The sequence below is a fragment of the Gopherus flavomarginatus genome, chromosome 3 (assembly GCF_025201925.1).
Source record: "Gopherus flavomarginatus isolate rGopFla2 chromosome 3, rGopFla2.mat.asm, whole genome shotgun sequence".
Taxonomy (NCBI): Eukaryota; Metazoa; Chordata; order Testudines; family Testudinidae; genus Gopherus; species Gopherus flavomarginatus.
Window position 1 is genome coordinate 168,033,523 of NC_066619.1, and position 13,213 is coordinate 168,046,735.

Sequence of the window (13,213 nt, forward strand, 5' to 3'; positions counted from 1 at the left end):
CTTTCCCTCCAGTGGAGTTATACCAGTGCAACACTGGAGTGATGCAGAGGTGAATCAGTATTTAATTAGAATGCTGTTTACATGGAGGGTGATATTTTGGTGTGCTTTTTCTTAGATTAATGATTTATATTTAGAAATGTTTAAAGAACCCTGGGACATCTGTGGTTACTAGTGAACATGTTTCTGAGGAAGCAGCTAAGTAGAAAAGTCCTTTTACAAAAAATAAGTTATAAGGAAAGAATTCAGGAGGAGAGGCAGGAGGTGTGGTAGTCAAGGTCAGGGAGAGTGTTACAGGCTGTTCGGAACAAGATCCAAAACCTGGTATTCTAAATACTGGTGTGTTTAATAATCCAGTGTAAAAATGTCATTCCCCTTTTCTAGTGATCTTAAAACTATACTGCTCTGAAGTCCAGGACTTGCTGTATGTTGTCTTGCATCAGTGCCCCAAAAGTATTTCTAGACTGAGAAAACAGTTATAATTATAAAGTTCAATCTTTTATGACATGTTAGAGCTGGAAAAAATATATCACTGGAAGGAACCAGTTGTATACTGTATTCCTTTCTAACTCTGCAGGCCACAAGATATTAGACCTGAAAATCACATCATTCTGTTTAACATATTGTTTTCTTGTCTACTCAAATTCTCACATGAGAACCACTCAGATATGAAAAATGAGATTTCAAATACAATAAAGCACTGGTCCCCCAACCTTTACCTTTTGTAAATCAGTTAGTAAGTGAGAAATCCTACCCAACTCTCCAGTCCTCCACTGCTTGTTTTTCCAAGTGTTTCATGCTGTGAACCATCATGAAGGGATCTGTAGACTTCTTGTGATCCACAGAGCACAGTTTGAGAATCACTATGTTAAAGAGTCCTGTCTCTAGTATTTTGCAAGCTGTTCACTACTAATAAAATCCGGTGAAGTGTGTGGATATCACGACAGTAATCAGACTCATGTGATTTTAATATCTGATATTTCATGACCTGCGAGCACCAGAAATACTTGGCTGACCAGCAGAGAGACTTTCAGGACCAGTTAACTTTCCAAGTGCTGGTCCAAGAGCACTGATTGGAATGAAAAATGACACTCCTTTTCTTCCCCCTTCCTTGTTGCAAGATTGTCTACTTTAACTTGCAAGTTCTTACTGGAGAAGGTGTTGGAGTAGATCAGAAACAACTTTGGAAATAATTATGAGATGCAGGATGAAGTTTATTGATATTAGAACCTCTCCTTCATTTTGAAACATTAACAAGAGGTACAAGTAGCATTTTTCAAAGGACAAGAAGAGTTCCCACTTCGCTGGTATCACATTTCTGAGGCGCTACCTCTTACATCTACTACTTACAGCTTAGTCTAGCCCTTGTAGAGAAGACACAGGCACCCATCCAGGGCTCTGGCTCCAGAAGACACATAATGACATCAGCATCTGGGGTTTTATTAAAAATGTATGTTTCATAGTTGCCAAGGAAAACTTGAAAATGTGCCCCAAGATCACCAATGCACTGATGTCTCCATAGAACTGGAAACAACCTTTTTAATGAGGTGTGGACTGCCCTGTTCATCTCAATGTCCTGTTAACTTTGTAACCTGCTGCCACCAGCTCTTCATGATTCTTCTGGGGTGGTGTCAGCAGAGTCCTCAACACATGATTTTCTGTTCAACTGGATAGAGAGTTCTCCTTCCTCCAGGACAGACCCCTAATGCAGTGAGCACTGCTCTAAAGGAGGGATCCCAGCCTGCCTAAGAATGAAGGAGGAAGGCCTCTCATCAGCCCAGCAAATGATTCTTTTGTGGGTGGCCCCTTCCAGAGCATCCCCAAGCAGACCTGGCATGGGGCGGGGCCAGAACCACCCACAGTTATGCCTACAGCCCCAGATTTCCTTACTCCTGCCTGGTTTTCTACAAGTGACTCCATACTGCCCTTTCATGTGCATACACATCTTGTCGTATATTTTAAAATAAGCTATAGCACCTGAGTACTGTGGGCCGGGATTCAACTCAGAACTTCAGGATTCTTCATCACACTTCCTTCAATGAACATCTCATTCTCTGAATAAACTTCCCCCAGAAAACCTTTTCAGTGATGTTTGTAGCCCCCATTCCTTTCATATTATTCTCATCTTGGAAGTAGCACTGACCTTCAGTACTAGCAAAGCAAGTGACCGTTTCAGATACCTCCCATTTGAAAGGCCACATCCTGTGAAAACTTGGTCACATACAGCCAAATCCGATCCCCTTCTCTTGCTGTAGGAGCGGAGGAGGAGGGAACAATTTTCTACTCACCCCACAGCGAGGCTAGCAGGGTAAACTATTTTTAGTTTGATCTCCCCTCTCAGTTGCTTGGGGTTACACTATTGGATTTGTGCTTGGAAGGCTTTCCTCCCACAGAACTTATCCTCATCTCTATGGCTATGCAATGGGGTGGCCACCCCACACCACCCCTGAAAGGACCAAGATGTCTCAGAAGGGACCAATTAATCATATTGTCTGCCCCTATATGCACCAGAGGCAGGCTGAGCTTGTGTACAGCCAGCAAACGAGAGAGCAGGAGAGGGCTGCACTGAGAGAGTCTGCAGTCACTGGGCACAGAGAGGTGGGTAGGCAGAAACTTGGGTGGAGGGGGGGGCAAAAAGCCCTAAGATCCTACCTGTGCAGGAAGAGTTCACCTAGATGAGTTGCAGGGAAGAAAGCTTGTGGAAGGCAGAGTAGGAAGAAACCCAGAGAAAGAGCCATGACAGTTGTGATTGTGTAAACTTTGGCTAGAACCTGGAGTAGCAGGAGGGCTTGTGTTCCCCTATCAGCCACTGAGAAAGTGGCCTGGACTTGGAATTGGCACAGATGATTACCTGAGACGGTGTCCGGACGGTTTGTCTGGAAGGGCTTTGATACCCTGGAAGTGAGTGAATCCCATTAAAAGATAATTTAGCTTATTCCATTGACCTTACTGGGCCAAATCCAGAGGCCTTTGCTCAGATTATATTCCTCTATCCTCTTCTCAAGCAGGCAAGTGCTCATTGATTTAAATTATAGCTTGTTTTAGTAAGAATGTGAGCATTTGGTATGCTGGCCTCCTTGGGAGTGTTGGCTGAGTAAAGACTCAGTAAAAGATGAAGCAAGAGCCACCATATCTGTTCTTTGTAAATAGGAGTCTCTGGAATCAGCAATAATATCAAATTATTTGTGTGTGTGTGTGTACATATCATTCCTTTATCATACCAAGAGATCGTAATGCACATTACAAAGATGTTCAGAACATTAATATTCTGCAGTGCTAAGCTATCTTGTTTCAGAGAATTCTATTAAAAATAGCATCCTCAAAGTACTTCATCTTAAAACCCACAAACATTACAAAGGGAAGTCTTCTACAAGAGCAGTGTGCTGTGTGTCCCGCAGAAAATGGAAATGAAATATTAGGTACTGGAAATTGCAATTATGAAAGACTCATCCTACAGGTTTAATGACTGGATGGAAGAACATCACTGTCCCATATTCTGGTCATCACACAGCCTGAGGCACAGACTGTGTGGCTTGAGATCTCTCTGGTGGAATCTGGACACCTGACAGAGCTGCTTCCGGGATACTTCTAATATTGCAGTAGTTTCTGCATTGCCTGTATTTCTGTTCTGCAAGAGGCAGTGGTGGATGGAGCACAGATCCAGTGTACTTGGCCTTTCCCTGTCCTTATCCTCTCTTCATGCGACCAGATAATGTAACCCTATGAAGCAGGGACAAGAGGTGGTCAGCAGTCAATATCCAAAAGAATATGTAAAAGGTGGTAAACCAGCCCACTTCTCTGAGCAGATAAGCAAAGACAGCAGTGAGTTGTGTTTGTTACAGAGGCACAACAAAATCTCAGGCTAAGATTTAGTGAAGGTGAGATGGATCATTTGTAAAGAGAATAAAGAAAATGTGTTGTCTGGAAAAACTGAGACTGCAAAAATGTCCATGTTTTATTGATGACTTTAACATATATTGCTCATTGAGCTTCCATGCTTAAAAAGGTGCCTGAGCTATCACAAGGTTAAAAACACAGTCAGGAGACTTTAGTTTTTCCACAAAGTAAACTTGCTGAGGTCAAGCCCAGGTGTGGGTATAGGGTTGACCTGAACGAGGTTACTTTGCAGCAAAACTACAGTGTGTGATCTTCACTGTGCTTTTTACCTCAGAATAGCTCATACATGTTAGTTACCCTGAGCTAAAAATATGCATCTCTTTAGCAGTGAAGACAAGCCTGTGGCTGATGGTAAATCAGAAATGTGCACGTTCAGCATTATGCATTACACTGCAGCTTTATTTTGTAATGAAAGCAAGCAATGAATGTTCATTAAGGTTTTCAATGTCAATATGGCGGGCTTAATTTTTCTAATTTTTTCTCGTTAGTCATAGCTGACGTATTAAGATCGGCATTTTAAAGGCACTAAAGCTATAGTTATTTAAATCAGAACATAGATCTCCCCTTTAAGTACTGATGAGAAGGGCAGACACTTACTAGTCTTGAAACATCTGGTTAATAGGCCTATATTTTCCATTTATAGCTTCACCATTATATTTTATTTTGCAGTTTGTAGATATTTGAGAATTAATGTTCAGATGGTCCTTTTGTTTTGGATTCAATTCCAGGTATGTTGCTGCACTTCAAGGTACAGTCTGATAATAAACGCAGGACAAGGGAACAACAGACATCGTCATTTTTTCCATGTTTGGTGAATGCACTTCAGAAAATGTTTACAAAAGCTCTGAACTGCAGAACAAAATATTAAAATCCCAGAACTTCAAGAATTATTTTGTACTCTATGGGACAAGTTTTTAAAGAGCTCAACTCCCATTTAGGCACCAAAATACATGGCTGGATTTTTAAAACAGGTCAGCATGTTTGGTCCTGGAATTTCTGGAAAAATCTGACCATACATAACTCGCAGTGGAAACTGCTAGGTGCTGAGCACTGTGGAAAATCTGGCTCCTATGTCTTTAATTATTCAGTATTTTGAGATCAGTCTTTCAAGGTGCTGACTATTTCATAAGGGATGCTGAGTGCTCTCAGCTCCAAATAACTCTATTAATCTATCTAAGGGCATGTCTACACTACAATCACAGGTCGATCTATGTTAGGTGACTTACAGGCACTGCAGTAAATACTACAGTGGCTGATGTCCACACTACCTTCCTTCTGCTGGTGGTGCACATCCTCACAAGGAGCGCTTCCACCGATGGAAGAGGGGTAGTATGGGGGACTAAGAGTCAGGGCTCTCAGCTCTGCACAGCACCCCACCGAGAGCCCAGCTGCATAGGCACCGACTTTGTCATTTCCTTGGGAGTGCTTGACCCCCGCTCCTCCCCAGGCCCTGCCCCCACTCCACTTCTTCCCGCTAGGCCCTGGCTCTTCCCATGCCTGCACCGCCCTTACCTGTCCTTCTCCTGCTCTGTTCTGCTCCCTTGCCCTCCAGCACCTCCTGCCTGCTGCTGAACAGCTGATTGTGGCAGGCAGGAGGCGCTGGCACTGGGGGCTGGGGCTGATCAGCGGGGCCTGCTGTTAGGTGCTGAGCATTATTTTTCCCAGGGGTGCTCCAGCCCTGGTGCACCCACAGCGTTGGTACCTATGCCCAGCTGCGCCCAGTTCCATGAAATTGACAAGATAGCCAACAGACACTGCATTGCCCTAACTACACTGACATAAGCCCTATGCCTCTCATGAAGGTGGAACTATGATGTCGGTGGAGCAGAGCACCGAATATGACAAGTCCTGACATAGTTAGGTCAACATAAGCTGCCTTATGTCAACCTAACTCTGTAGTGTAGACCAAGCACTTATACAACCCCGTCACTATAATATCTGAGAACCTCATAATCTTTAATGTTTTTATCCTCACCACACTTCTCTGCTTCACAGAGGTGCTATCATCCCCATTTTACAGATGGCGAACTGAGGCATCGAGAGGTTAAGCGACTTGCCCTAGGTCACACAGGAAGCCTGAAGACCTGAAGAAGAGCTCTGTGGAAAAGATAAGAGAGTCTCTTTCACCAACAGAAGTTGGTCCAATAAAAGATATTACCTCGCCTGCCTTGTCGTACAGGAAGTCTGGCAGAACAGGGAATCGAACCCCAGCTCCAGGCTTGTAGCTGAAAACTGCCATTTAGAAATGAAAATGGCCTTCCATGTATTACTGGTAGATTCTTTCTGTGTATTTGTCAAGGAGTTGGGCGGGGGGGAGGAGGAGGAAGCATGACACTTTGGAGCCAGTTCTTTTCACTGGTGATTTGACCATGAGGGGGGCTGCTGCTTTAACAGCATACTATTATCACTGGTGGCTTTGTCTTTTTGTTTGCAGGTTGCTTTTACCTGAGTTTGGGATTATGTTGTAAACTGACTGAGAAGCTGACAGATACCTTAATCAGATACCTTAATCAGTTTTTGCTACCCTTCATTCAATAGCTGTACTCCCAGAAAGGAAGCCATCAAATAAGGAGGCAAAGCCCATGGCAATTGGCAGAATGTCAAGGTACAAAAGTACTGCAGGTCATCCAGTAGCCTGGAAAATTAACATTTTTGGTTCATTTTAAATATTTCAATTTTATTGCCTGACTTTGGAAGTCTTTGCTTCTCTGAGTGGTCTGTGTTCACGCAAGTAGTCCAACTGAAAGCAAGAAGTTTAATTCTCCTCCAATTTCCACTGATTTTATCCAGACTTTCTCATTGCCTTCAGTGGGCTTACTCCTCATTTACACCTGTGTAGGTGAGAGGTGAATCAGGCCCAATGGCGATATTCAAATAAATAAAGATTTGCGAGATGAATCCTAAATGTTATGACCAGAACAAACTTGCAGTATGACTGCGTGGTCCCATAACCTTCACTTAGTTTTCTTCTGTTCTTCATCATGCTGCTCTCATTCCTGGAGTATCTGGTGAATATCAGAGCAGCTACAGCAGCTACATCCGAACCTGAAACAGCAGAGTGTGCCGAGGTCCTACAAGATCCACCTTACAACAGAAAGAGTGAATTGTGAGATGCTTATTGCTTGTATTCCACTGGTGTCTGCTGTGGAGCATGAGCTGCTACATACAGCTCTGGCAGTAGCTTGATTTCCATGGTAGTCACGATGTCACACCAACTGTTGTGGCCCTGCTGGGGAGTATCCTTGTCTGATCTCTGCCCACTGCTCCCCTAAGTCTCTGCACAAAGTCACACTCCAGTTCTGTACACGTGATCTGTTCTCATCCTCCACCCTCACTCTCAGGAGACTGAATTTTAGTAGGCATAGAGAAGGAGTTTGGATTAGATGGCAGACAGGAGAGAAAGTTGTAACCTGAATCTTTGGACTTGCAGCAGAAGGGTCCAATCCAGTGGCTTTGCAGAGAGCCTGAGGGGTTGGGTTTTTGTTGTTGTTTTTTTTGTTTAAGCTGGCTCTTACAAACTATTAAGTTCTACCAAATGAGTACTTCAAGTTATTGGTAAATAGTAAATTATTCTGTCTTCTGAATCTCCTGATATTTTCAAGATTAGCAAAAACATCCCTATAGTTGTGTAAATTGAGGATATTTTCTATCCCTCCATACGATGCCACTAATCACTGAGGGACTTTGTGTGACTCTGTGTCCAGTCTGCAACTTACTCCTTAATAATGGAATAGTAGCATAATATATTGCTCAGTATAAATATTTGGAGTGACAATCCCCTTGACCTTGATTAAACTATTTTTACTAATAGTATACCAGTAAAATAAATCTTGTCATCGTCTCTGACTAGACATTGTCCAAACACACAGTAATTAAAACAAAGTATAGGTTAGGTTAAAGTAAATTGTCAGTTTGGTTCATCATAATTTTCAGTGTTGCAAATTAATATAATGATGATAACTATGGTTGTCACTGCCTTGAACAACGGTGGTTAGTCATCACAATTAATCATTATGAATACATAATTCATAGTGATCAATTATATTTGACTGTAGGATCATAGTTGGACACTCCAAAAGGCATTAGTAATTGTCCAAAAGCTATGAAAATCAGGCCCTATTTTCCCATTTGAACGTACTAATATGAGCCATTACTGACACACGTCTGGTTTTGTTTGGACCTGTTTCATTCGCATTAACCTTGAAAGGTGAGATTGCAGCAGATATGCAATTAAAATGCATTAAATAAATGACTATATTAATTTCTTGATACATTGGTGGTAGTTTATTTGGCTTAAATAGAAAAAGTGGACTGTTGAGCTTCTTTCTTCTTAGTCAAAAATGCAGGCTTTATACAGTTAATATCCTACAGTGTCCGCTCCAATGAAAAGTATGACACACTTACATCAAGTTCCTAAATAGAACTACTACAAAAATCTTTCCAGTCCCTCTGGGAACATGCAGACTATATCATCGTGGCCAAATGCATTTAATAAAATAATGATGTTAGATAATGTATACTTCAAGCATCTTTATTCACCTGTGAAATTCCATATTTTCTCCTCTTGTTAGAATCTGACTGATGCTTTGCTCATCTATTCTGTTCTGACTCTGCCCCTGTGGAGTGGTGAATCTAATTTAAAGTAAACTAAACTTTTCAGGACACTTGTCTGCTGCTAGTTCCTCTTAATCATATTTACTTTTCAAAACTCCCCATTGACCTTTCCATCCCATTGTCCACCTGTGCAAGAACAATGAAACATATTAGGTGCTGGTTCAGAATGCCTCCCTATACTGCTTTTCTGGCTAAGTCTGCATATCCAACTTACATGAGGACTATTCGTGCATGTGCCATTGCTTATATTATGTCAATCCACCATGCATGTGGCTCCAGATCTTTAGGGTAGTGATTCAAAAACATAAAATACGCAGAAAACAAGTGAGATTCTTTTAAAGGAAGTTTTATGTTTTCCCATACACCAATGGAAAACACATACTTCAGTATATATTAACGTTTAGGTTGGACTAAGGAAAACAATGAGAGAGCACAAGGTGTACCTCCTCAGTAATAAGCTACCGCAACACTTGGAAGATAATAACTGTTGTCTCTTCACACAAAGTACATAGAAGGTTAAAGGCAGTACACAGATATACACCCCCCGCAGAAACACATTGCAAAGAGTAAAGCTCCAATGAACTAAAAGATCCTTTGCAATAGCTGCCAACGGACCTGATACAATAATGGATCTGTAAAAGCATGTATTTTTATTAACCAAATACAAATATTTTTAAAAGAGCACTCCCCTCTTAAATTCCCCCAAGATATGAAAGTCTTTCCATAGGTAGCTTTGATGCAATTACAATATTCATTTATTTGGTTTCAGTAGCATCTGATCTCTGAATAGCATGCACATCATTTTTTGCTTGAAGGACAAGTGAAAGTCAGTAGGTGTGCTCAGAGCAGCAGGTAAGGATCATACTGTATTTGCCTTAAAACAGGGCAAGGTACAGGGAGCCATCCACTATGAAGTACTGAATCCAGAATTAATCTCTGTACTACAGTTATTGTTTAACCTTCATTTATTTTATCCAGAAAGGTTTCTTTTTTTTATCCTGCTGCTGAATTTTTTCCCCTGACCTTAGCTTCATTCCTGAAACAATGTTATTTTTATCATATTGCAGTACCTATCCTGTGGGAAATCACTCCACACATTATCAAGGACACTAGTTCTCTCTTCAGCTTCTGCTCTATGCTTGGCCATGCATTTTTCCTATTCAGCCCATCACAGTTTCACCTTCCATGATTTCAATACTCAAAATAGATGCCACAGTAGCAAATTGTTTCTTCATATAAGACTGACTGTAACTATACAAACTCTGGAATGCCAGGAAATTCCCCAAGGATGAGGAAGAGATACTAACAAGACACTGGATATAGACCTTGTCTGTAAGTCCTGGCTGGGAACCATTTGATTAAAACAGAACAATGCCACCTTCCTTCGTCTGCTTGTTCTTACTGTCTAGCAATGATAAAATGATTTATTATATAAATTAAACCTTTGCATTAACTCCTACTATCTTCTTTCATTTTGTTTGCTATTATTGGAACAGGGAGTGTGTGGGAGGAGGAAGTGATTTGGGAAAGCTTTAAAAAGATATTCTTTCACTAAAAGAAAGCAAGTGTTTTTTATTTTTCTCTTCTTCTTACAGACTAGCCAACTTAAAGAATTTAAAGTGGATTTGAGATAATGTTTAGGACTGGAATAAATTGAGATGTAGGATGGTCTTTTTGAGAAACTAGACTTAGGGTCAGGAGATAGTGTTTCATTGTCTTCCTGTGCCAGACTTTCTGTTTGACCTTGGGCAAGTCACTGAAGGCATGTCCACAGTGCAGATGGGAGGTGTGAATCCCAAGACATGTAGACAGATTTGCGCTAGCTTGCATGGAGCTAGTGGGCTAAAAGCAGGGTGGAATTTGTGGCCCAGGCAGCAGCTTGGGCTAGCCTCCCCCGATCAAACCCAGGGGTTGGGTGGGCTTGGATTTGTGTGACTAGTCTTAGCTACTGCCTATGCCACAGTATTACCACTACTGTATTTAGCCTGCTAGCTCTACTTGGACTAACGAAAGTTTGTCTACTCACACTGGGAATCGTGTCTCCCAGCTGCAGTGTAGACATACCCTTAATCTCTAGGTTTCTCATCTGTAAAATAAGGATAATAATGCTTCATTTTTACTAAAAAGTTTTGTCCTTTTAGATTGTAAGCTCTTTGGGACAGGAGCTGTCTCTTACTATATGTACATAAAGCACCTAGTACAGTGGGGCACTGATCTCAGTGGGAAACTACTGGAATGCAAATAATAATGGTGATTATAGTTTAACTTATCTGGCTACTTTTTTATTTGTTTCCATAGTGCAATAATCCTCTACATCTCTCTGGATGCTCCTGTAAATAAGGAATGTAATCTTGCATTACAAGGGAAGCCTAAAATGAAAAGCCAAATAATTTTCTTTTAAATAATTCCACTATGTATGAGTCTCTGAATGTAATAATTTATCACAGATTTCCAACCTCTCGTACTTACTTGGGGGCAACCTATCTAAAGTGCCTGGCACAAATATATCGACTGCAGAATATTATGTTTACTATTTTCAAAATATAGGAACTGTCTGCAAGGCAGGGCTTCCTCCTTCCTTCTTAGAATGAAAGAACTATCACTAAATAAATCTGCTTCTGTAGAAGAAAGAAAAACATGAGATTATGTCTAAGTAATATACATATGCACTGGGTTGTGCAATCTAAATTTTAAAAATGCTGAATAGTCTACATGCTTGTCTAAATGAAGGCCACTAAATGTCCTGAGCTGAGAGGAGGAATGATCTTACGGTTCAGGCACTAAACTGAGACTCAGAAAATTTGTCCCCAGTGCCACAGACTTCCTTGGGTAAGTTACCAAAAGACTACTTTTCCAAAATGGCTACTTATTTTGGCTCCGCAGCATGATACCTTGGGCCCAGCTTTCACATGTCCTGAGTCCCTGAAGCTCCCATTGACTTCACATGTAGTTGTGGATACTCAGGACTTCTGAAAATGCAGCCCACGCTGTCTCAAAAATAGAGGCACTCATAATCAGTGGCCACTTTGGAAATTGTTGGCAACAGGTCAGTGTTGGTGAGGATATTAGTGATGACTGATAGTTTCTTTAGAACCACTGATGTTTTCCTGGTTCTATATTTGTGAAGCAAAGTTATGTGCAGGAGTCACGTGAGGGTGTTTTTAGCATACGTACACAATGCTAATATAGACTCTGATCCTGCGAACACTTAAGCACATGCTTAAAACTGAGGACACAACTGGTAACATTGACTTCAGTAGTCTACTTGTATGCTTAAACTTAATAATGTATATATTTGCAGGCTCAGGACCTTAGTGATTACCACTATTTATAGCATTCTTCTAGTTTCAAAGTACAAAATTCACAGTGATATATTGTGGAAGTAAATTGCACAAGTTACATATGTGCTTTGTAGAAATATATTTCTTTAATCAGTATTAATTTGTTGCCTTCTTTAATTTAATTGAATGCCTCCTTGCTCTTGTGTTACAAGAGGTCAAATAGAAGCTCACAATTTACCTTTTCCGTACCACTCATTATTTTGCATTGCTCTGTCACACCCTCTGTTATTCATCAGCTTTCTAAACAGTCCCACTCTTTCCAATCACTCATATGTAAGTCTCTCCGATCTCTTATCAATATAATTATCCATCTCTAAACAGCTATATCTGATGTTATTTAAAAATCTGTTTCACATATCTTTGAATGAGATTGATAAAGTTGTGAGCTAGAGATCGGTGTTTTTAAGGTTAATGTATTTTTTGCCTAAATTTCTGCACATTAATAGTCATACTTTGTCATGTATCTATCATTCACCCATTACATCACTACTTCTAGTACAGTTTGTGTTCCATGTATTTAAAGCTGTATGTTACTTTTGTATAAATCTATTCTCAGTCCTTAGGACTCCTGCTGAATCTCTCTCTCTTTTCTCATATATATTAATTACCTGGAAAGTAGAGATAAATGAATTGGTTGAGACAGACTTTCATAAAGTGAAAAAGGTCATGTAACATTTATACAGCTTCTCTTTGAATAGCTTTCTTGTTTTCAGTGAATTTAAAGCTTGTGAAAGGCTGTAGAATGACTGCCTTAAAGACTGGTGTCATTATCCGCAGAACCAATATAGCACGGGCAGCAGCAGTGGAGATTTGGAGTGAATTTGTGAGTAGGTCACCCAAACATAATACGTACCATAACTAATGGCCAAATTTTGCCACTCCTCTTTACACTGACTAGTACCTTACTCTCCAAGTAGTTCTTCTGATTTCAATGGGACTTTACGTGGAATAAAGTACTACTCAGCTCGGGACATGGTGAGAGAACCTAGTTATTAAGGGGCAGATTTGTAAAAGGTATTTAGGCACCTAACATTGCAGATAGTAGGATACTAGAGAGCACTTAAGCTTTCAGGTGGGTTTCTAGGCACTTTTGAAAATTCCACTAGGTGCCTGTCTGCATCTTTAGGCACCTAAATACTTTTAAAAATCTGGCCCAGAGTCCTTACAGCTTGTTAATGACAGGGAAGCCTTGGATTACTTGGTGGATCTTTCTAGGACTGTGATCATAAGGACAGCATTTCTTTGCTATTTTCTCGTCTGTTATCATGAATTATCTCCTCCCCAACCCAGAGATTTTCACACTGGTTTTCCCTGAACACACAACACTATATGTACTTTCAGGAATAGCAGCCTGGACAAAGTCT